The following is an 8,991-nucleotide window of genomic DNA, read 5'->3' on the forward strand; positions in this document are numbered from 1 at the left end:
CCATCTCAAAAAAAAAAAAAAAAAGAAAAATGAAAGAAAGAAAATGTGGCACATATACACCATGGAATACTATGCAGCCATAAAAAGGAACAAGATCATGTCCTTTGCAGAGACATGGATGAAGCTAGAAGCCATTATCCTCAGCAAACTAATGCAGGAACAGAAAACCAAACACTGTATGTTCTCACTAGTAAGTGGGAGCTGAACAGTGAGAACACATGGACACACAGAGGGGAACAACACTCACAGGGGCCTGTTGGGGGCAGGCAGGGGAACAGAGAGCATTAGGGAGAAGAGCTAATGCATGCTGCGCTTAACACCTGGGTGATGGGTGGATAGGTGCAGCAAACCACCATGGCACACGTATACCTGTGTAACAAACCCGCACATCCTGTACATGTACTCAGGAACTTAAATAAATAAAAGTAAAACATAAGGGCCATGCCTTAGCTCCTGGTTTTGTTTGTTTGTTTGTTTTTTGAGACAGAGTCTCACTCTGTCACCAGGCTGGAGTGCAGCTGGCGCAATCTTGGCTCACTTCAACCTCCGCCTCCTGGGTTCAAGCGATTCTCCTGCCTCAGCCTCCCGAGTAGCTGGGACTACAGGTGCCTGCCACCACGCCCAGCTAATTTTTGTATTTTTGGTAGAGACGGGGTTTCACCACATTGGCCAGGATGGTCTCAACATCTTGACCTCGTGATCTGCCTGCCTCAGCCTCTAAAGTGCTGGGATTATTGGCATGAGCCACCGCACCCGGCCTCCTAGTTTTTAACATGAGCTCAGCTCAGACTGATTCTCTTAGTCTCAATTCTAGGTCCTGTGGCAAAGACACTTTGAGGAGCCCATCCTGGGATGAAAACCATGGCCAGGGAAGGGGCCACAGCAGAGAGGCAGAGCTGCTGAGACCACTTCTGCAACCACAAGGACGAGAGTGCACATCATTGGTGAGGGAGGGCTGGTGCCTGCCCCCATGTGCACACAGCAGCCCATAGCTGAGGAGTCACAGAGCTCTTACCTCAATCCTCCCTCATCAGTTCAGCCAGAACTGATCTCTCAGCCAAGTCTGTACCCTGGCTAGAATGTGATCTTCAGAATGTGATCCTGCTTTGTTCACTCCTATGACCCCAGCATCTAGAAAAATGCTTGGCACCATTGGTAGGCACTCAAATACTATACTTGGTACATCAAATAACAAATTAACTCCTCCATTCTATGTCTTCTTGGAAGGGATACAGGATGGCAGCTGGGGAGAGGAGAGCACAGAAGAAAGATGAGAACAGGATCTTAGAAAACATCCCTGGGGCATATTTGTAGGCCCTGACTTACCCAGATCCTAGGGACAGGAATTATGGCTTAGGGAGCAGTAGGCAAGCCCTGATCATGGAGCTTGGCAGACCCACTTATTCCTTCAACAAGGATTTATGGAACACTTAACAGATGCCAAGTCCTGCTGGATTCTCAGCCTCGTAAGGCCTAGCTTTCATACCCTTCTGGCCTTGTGATTTCTGGCTAGCTTTTAGCCTCTCTGTCTCTCTATTCATTCATTGGTAGATCACAGGGTCCTTGAGAAGATTAAATGACATAATATATAAAATACTTCCTTGTACATAGTAACTGTCCTGTAAATATTTTTGCTGCAAAACATGGTTGCTGGGTCTGTTGTTTTGTGGGGGGTGGGGAGATGGGGCTTAGGGTAAAATTGTAACTGTGTAATTTACCACTGTCTGGGGTTCCTCCAGGAGATGGAATTGATCTGTATAATCATCATTTCTCACGCAAGAATAGCCCTGCCTTCACCTGGCTGCTTATATATGAAGAAGTGCTCTTCTTTCCATAAGAGGACACAGCTTCTGGCGCAGCAGCAGGAAGCTGTAGATGCGGCATGGGTTACTCGGGGGATAATCGGGTTTGCACAGCACCACACACACCTTCCTACCCACATGGGGTGCCCGGGGTGCTGGTGTCGGCCTGGTCAGAGGGCAAGTGAAGCTAATGGCGGCCATGCAGTGAATTCACAGGGCTACCCTGTTCTACTTCTCTCTACCTCCTCCCTCCTGGCTTCTGGTCCCAGGTGTCTCAAGCACAGTTTAGCCTCTTTGAATCTCCACTCAGGGCCATCCCAGTCCCTCAGGTTCATTGTGGGTGTCCTTTCCCTGCTCCCCACTGTCCCTGGAGCTTACCCCTCCCATCCTACACTCTGATATGAGAGAGAAGGTCTCCTAGGCCTCCTTCCTCCAAGAGACCCCCTATGTCCCCTCCAACTCTCCCCCAGTTTGACCTCCTAGGCAGACGGTTTGTGTTTGAGGGTCATCCCTCTCCTCCGGATGCCTCGTCATTCACCTTCAGCATTTAGGAACACAGCAGCAATCTAAACCAAATGGAGAAAGCAGGAGAAATTTTTAAAAGAAAGAAAGAAAAAGGGGAGGTACAGTGGCTCACACCTGTAATCTCGGCACTTTGGGATGCCGAAGCGGGTGGATCGCTTGAGGTCAGGCATTTGAGACCAGCCTGGCCAATATGGCGAAACCCATCTCTACTAAAATACAAAAATTAGCCAGGCATGGTGGCAGGCGCCTGTAATCCCAGCTACTGCAGAGGCTGAGGCAGGAGAATCGCTTGAACCCAGGAGGCGGAGGTTGCAGTGAGCCCTGGGATAGAGCCACTGCACTCCAGCCTGGGCGACAGAGCAAGACTCCATCTCAAAAAAAAAAAAAAAGGAAAGAAAAGAAAAAAAAAGAACAGATAATTTCAAAAGGACATTAAGCTCCATTCAGAGACACAATCTCCAATCAACAAAACGAAAGGCGAGCATTGCCCCACAGGGACTGGCGGAAAGGCAGCCTGCCGGTGAGAGCTTTCTGGAGCCGGCTTCTCACACTGGGGAGGGCGCCCTCCCAGCAACCAGCCCCACCCGACGGGATCAGGCAGGACCCCACCCCAGGCTATGGGGCTTTGGGCTTCCCTGCTGCGGAGTTTCCTCCTGACACAGCTTACAAAGGCTCCCTCACGGGAGTAACAGCAGGACTGTGCTTGGCTGACAGAATGTTTTGGCAGAAAACCGCTGTCTGAGTCAGCTCTGAGAAATAATTAACCCTCATGATGTTTCCTGGAGGACTGAAGAGGGTTGGGTGTGGAGGATACTGGCAGGGCCTGAAGAGCTGGGCCTCTGAGGGGGAGGGAGTGCCCGGGCCGTCGGGCCTGGGCCTCCAGCACCCTCACCTGAGGTGCCAGGACCCCTCAGCTAGCTCTCACCTGCTCTCTGGGCCTCAACATTGTTCTGGGGGAGGGCAGAGAAAAGCCTCTTACTTTTCTTTTCTCTTTTTTTTTTTGAGACAGGGTCTTGCCGTCACCCAAGCTAGAGCGCAGTGGTGCAATCACGGCTCGCTGCAGCCTTGGCCTCCTGGGCTCAAGTGATCTTCCCATCTCAGCTTCCCAAGTAGCTGGGACTACAGACACACATACCACGTCCAGCTAATTTTTGTACTTTTTGTAGAGACAGGGTCTCGCCATATTGCCCAGGCTGGTCTCGAACTCTTGGTCTCAAGTGATCTGCCTGCCTCAGCCTCCAAAAGTGCTGGGATTATAGGTGTGAGCCACCATGCCTAGCCCTTTATTTTTTATTTATTTTTTTAAGACAGTGTCTCTTATGTGGCCCAGACTGGAGTGCAGTAGCATGAACACAGCTCACCAACAGCCTCATCTCCCAGGCTCAAGCTATCCTCTTGCCTCAGCCTCCCAAAGTGCTGTGATTACAGTCATGAGCTGCCACACCCAGCTAGTTTTTTTTTTCTTTTTTCTGTAGAGACAAGTTCTTGCTATGTTGCCCAGACTGGTCTGCACTCCTGGGTTCAAGTGATCCATCCACCTCAGCGTCCCAAAGTGCTGGGATTACAGGCATGAGCCACCGCACCCTGCCTGACACTCACTTTTCTAGACCCTCTTCCTGGAGGCCTGTTTCCAGTCAGGACCTTTCTGTAACATGTAACTCAGGCAGATCACTATGCGGAGTTGCTCACTGTGTGGTGCTAAGTGTGGTACCAAGAGCTCAGAGAAGACACAAGTAAAACATAAGATCCAGACCAGGCCTCAGGGAACTCACCACCTGAGCAGAGAGGGGAGACATGGAAACCCATTCAGTTACATAGCCTCTGCTGGTCATGTGTTCATACATCCAGTGTGAAAGGAGAAAAGAGATTTTCTTGAGCCTAAGCAGATTACTTTACACATTTAAACTGGGGGCTCAGAGACTTGCTAAGGTAATAATGTTGCTTGTGATTCACTTGCTAAGGTAATAATGTTGCTTGTGATTCATATTGATTCTTCTTTCTTTTTTTTTGAGATGGAGTTTCGCTCTTGTTGCCCAGGCTGGAGTGCAATGGTGCGATCTCGGCTCACTGCAACCTCAGCCTCCCCAGTTCAAGCGATTCTCCTGTCTCAGACTCCTGAATAGCTGGGATTAAAGGCACCTGCCACCACCCCAGCTAATTTTATATTTTTAGTAGAGACGGGGTTTCTCCATGTTGGTCAGGCTGGTCTCGAACTCCTGACCTCAGGTGATCAGCCTGCCTCAGCCTCCCATAGTGCTGGGATTACAGGGATTAGCCACCGCGCCCAGCTGGTTCTTCCTTCTAAGAAGCCTCCAGAGCTCCCTGCCTGTGCCTTTCTGAGAGTCTGTCAAATGCCCCTCTTTCATTTCCCTCCATTCCAAGGCCAAGATTTCTCATCCTTATTTCACAATCTGGAAAGTCAAGACCCATGCCACAGGCTGGCCTGCCAGGCAACTGGCCTGAGGTTTACACACACTCAAAGGTACAACTGAAGATTTGAAAATCCTCCCCAGCACATCCGTCTTTATGCACTGAATGTATTCATTGAGTTTTTAATGGTTCAGAGCACTCTTGGAAGCAGCCAAGTCCAAAGAGAATTGGAGGCTGGCAGATACAGTGCTGGGGCTTACTCTGGATTGTATTGGTGGGACAGGATACTGTGGCATGCTAACTCAGCGGTCAGCAAACTCTTTCTGTAAGGGCCCAGATAGTAAATAGTCAGTATTTTAGGCTTTATGGGCCAAATACTGTCTCTGTCACATTTTCTTCTTTGTTTTTTGTTTTTGTTTTGTTTGTTTATTTGTCTGTTTTTGAGATAGAGTCTCGCTCTGTCGCCCAAGCTGGAGTGCAGTGGCTCAATCTCAGCTCACTGCAACCTCCACCTCCCATGTTCACGCCATTGTCCTGCCTCAGCCTCCCTAGTAGCTGGGACTATAGGCACGCACCACCACGCGCAGCTAATTTTTTGTATTTTTAGTAGAGATGGTGTTTCACTTTGTTAGCCAGGATGGTCTCAATCTCCTGACCTCGCGATCCACCCGCCTCAGCCTCCCAAAGTGCTGGGATTACAGGCGTGAGCCACCGCACCCCGCATTTTTTGTTTGTTTGTTTTTTAACTATGGTATAGCTGGGCATGGTGGCTCGTGCCTGTAGTCCCATCTACTTGGGAGGCTAAGATGGGAGGGTTGTTTGAGCACAGGAATTTTAGGCTGCAGTGAGCAGTGATCACACCACTGTACTCTAGCCTGGTCAACAAAGTGAGACCCTGATTCTAAAAAAAACAAAAGCCAAAAAAAGCTGGACTGGATGCAGTGGCTCACACCTGTAATCCCAGCACTTTGGGAGGCTGAGGTGGGCAGATCACAAGGCCAAGAAATCGAGACCATCCTGGCCGACACAGTGAAACCCTGTCTCTACTAAAAATACAAACATTAGCTGGGCGTGGGGTCACATGCCTGTAGTCCCAGCTACTTGGGAGGCTGAGGCAGGAGAATCACTTGAACCAGGAGGCGGAGGTTTCAGTGAGCCGAGATTGCACCAACTGCACTCCAGCCTGGCGACAGAGCAAGACTCTGTCTCAAAAAAAAAACAAAACACGAGACCATACCATGGCTAGATTTGGCCTGTGGGCATAGTTAGCTGACCCATCTGCTAGGTGAATAGATACAAGATCCAGATTTGGTAAAATGTAAACACTTTAATCCAGGACAAAGCAGTCCTCATGCACATCAGACAGTAGTATAATGCCTCCATTATACTCCTAGCTCTGCCACAGACTGGCTATACAATCCTAGACAAGTCACTTAACCTCTCCAGCCCTCAGTTAGCTTGTCAGTGAAACTGGATTGATAACTGAAGCTCCCTTATAGAGTTATTATGAAGATTGAGTGAGATAATGCACAGAAAGCTCTTGGTATGGTGTCAGGCACACGGGAAGATCACAGTGAATGTTAGCCTCTACACGTACCAGGAATGACACCGAGGAAGACACCATCAAGGTTGAAGCTGCTGGAACTCCAAGATGAGGCAACATTCAAATGTGTTTTCTCAGCCTGGAAAGCCTCTGGAAGCATGGGGGCTGTAAGATCAGATTGCACATTGCCTGGTCCCCTTGCCCTGGGGCTCCCAGGTGGGCAGCAGAAACCCCTGAGCAAACTGGTGTTAGCTCAACTGTTTGAACCCTGACAATTCAGCCCACTGCTCCCCCTACCTCTTGCCTGGAGCTTCCATGCAGGGAGAGCCTGCCACCCACCAGATAGCGTTCCCACCAGGCAGGAGAAGTTAGGGTGGCCAGATAGTCAGGAGGGGCAGATGACAAGGGAAGCCACAAGAAAGAGAGCCTGTGGTTAGATGGCGGGGGGTTGATCAAGCCAGCCCCAGAGCAGGACAGTCACCTGCTGTCCACACACATCTTCCTGAGGGAAGTTCTTCTTTGCCCCGATGGGTGTGACAGTTGGCAACATGGCTAGAAACAGATTGACAGCTATGCCCACCCTGGCTCCTTGGCAGTCATTGGAGAAATTCAGGATAGAGATGAGGATTCTGATACTCTCCCCTCAACACTGGAAATGAAAGGAAGCCTCCCAGCCCCCAAGTCCTCCCCGGTCTGTCAGCAGCATTTACGGAAGGCCCACTGTGTGCAAAGCCTGTACAATCAGGAGGGAGTTAAATGGGAAATTGAGGACCAGGCTCCACATGCCCATGGAGGGCTCGTGTGGAGTCTAAACATGAGACTGGTTCCTGAACACTTGCCAGGTGAACAGGATGGAGCCTGAATGTCCTCAGTCAGCTCCACCACTGGCAGCAACTCCTTACAGGGTCACTAGGCCCTGACTGAAAGGGCACCAGCTGGCTGGGTAGTGGGTGGGTATACATTTGGTTTTAGAGAAAAACAACCACAGATCCGATTTCAAGGCTTTGAGTCTCACCAACCCCTCCTTCCAGTCTTTTCTCAATAGCGGCATTAACTGGGACCCCTAAGAAGGGAGGTGGGAAGCAGACACCCAGCAGGGCTCTGCAGGAATCTCTCTGAGCCCCACACCCAGCTCCTGCTGTCTGTGCAAGGGGCAATCATGACTTTCCTCTGTGGCAGGGAGGCAGTGGAATCTGTAGGAGGTTCCAGACCCAGCGACGACCAAGCCTGGGTGGTTCTGACATCAAGAACAAAACGCCTGCAAGATCCACACTGGGAACTCAACCAAGAAGAAAGAAAAGAACAAACAAGATCAATTTCTTCCCCACAGGAGCCAGAATTTTCCTAAGCCAAAGCTACGAATGTTCAGAGACATCTTTATCTCTTGCAGGGACTCTACCTCCTCTCCTGTCTCAACTCCTCCTGAAAAAAGGGATGAAGTCCCACTCCCATCAAAACACCTCTGAAGTGTCAGCTTCAAATTATTTATGAATTACTTCTCCCAGGCTGGGTTAGCTTCAAAACTGGGAATGGGTTAGGGCATCAGCACGGGAAGAACCTTTAAGAATGTCAGGCTTTTAGAGCCTCAAAGCCACAAATCTCTCAAATGGTGCCCTCTCCAACCCTGGGCACTGGGTCCGATGAGCAGGGGATGGAGGCATGTCTGGACAGGGGCTTGCATCTGAGACCAGCCCCTGATACCAAACCAAATGTGTCCCTTGTATTTTTAACTGCAAGCTCCCACCACCCTGAGTGAGTTGTTCCTCAAGCAGTGGTGCTATTCAGTTGGCCTTTGCAGTCATGCTGACCCAGGGGCACTTGGTCTTCATCAGATTCTCAGTCTAAGCATCAATCCGCTGACAGAAGGACCTACCCCAGGCACTTCCAGCTCAGCAGAAAGCACCCTGAGCTAATAAAGGAAGATATAATTTAGAGGTCATGCCCCAAAGCCAGCTATTTCTGACTGCAGATCCAGCTCCAACTAAAGCGAAGCTGAAAATTAACATTATTTTTGCATTTTAAACAACTTACTAGTCTTTCAAAGGGTACCGATTGGTGAATAACAATTTACAATGAAGTAATCAGTTGCAAGTTACCAATAATTGCTATCACTTCAAGTGTGGGTTTTTTCCCTCCTCATTTTCTTCCCCTTGTTCTGTCTCTGTTATTTTGTTGTTGTTTTGTTTTTTGTTTTTTTGAGACAGAGTCTCGCTTTGTCACCCAGGCTGGAGTGCAGTGGCATGATCTAGGCTCACTGCAAGCTCCACCTCCCAGGTTCATGTCATTCTCCTGCCTCAGCCTCCTGAGTAGCTGGGACTACAGGCGCCCACCACCACGCCCGGCTAATTTTTTATATTTTTAGTAGAGATCGGGTTTCACCGTGGTCTTGATCTCCTGACCTCGTGATCCACCCGCCTCGGCCTCCCAAAGTGCTGGGATTATAGGCATGAGCCACTGCGCCCAGCCCTGTCTCTGTTTTTAAACCAACAAATATTTATTGACCTTCTTTTAGACAAGGTGTGAGCTAGGAACCATGAGAGATAAAAAGATGCGCCTGCCAAGTATTTGCATGTGATGTATTCATAGTCTGGCTAGGGTAGTAACATGGTACACATGGGGAAAATAACCAAACGTCAAAAGACTGATAGGTGATGAATGTCGACTCTGTAAAAGTGAAAGTTACATAGAATGTTCAGGGAGCTTGATTTTAAGTTGTCTGTGGGTTGTAAACTACTTCAATTTCCAGTAAGG

General features: G+C 49.3%; 1 long non-coding RNA gene across 1 annotated transcript in view; it reads left to right on the forward strand.

Annotated features, from left to right (window-relative positions):
• The window catches only part of LOC105552328, a 59,642-nt gene extending 51,305 nt beyond the window's left edge, over positions 1-8,337 (forward strand). The window contains exon 3 of the long non-coding RNA XR_001007990.1: positions 7,420-8,337. This is a non-coding gene — a long non-coding RNA (uncharacterized LOC105552328). The remainder of the gene's footprint in view (positions 1-7,419) is intronic.
• The last annotated feature ends 654 nt before the right edge of the window (positions 8,338-8,991 follow it).

Source organism: Mandrillus leucophaeus, unplaced genomic scaffold (genome assembly GCF_000951045.1).
Source record: "Mandrillus leucophaeus isolate KB7577 unplaced genomic scaffold, Mleu.le_1.0 Scaffold550, whole genome shotgun sequence".
NCBI lineage: Eukaryota > Metazoa > Chordata > Mammalia > Primates > Cercopithecidae > Mandrillus > Mandrillus leucophaeus.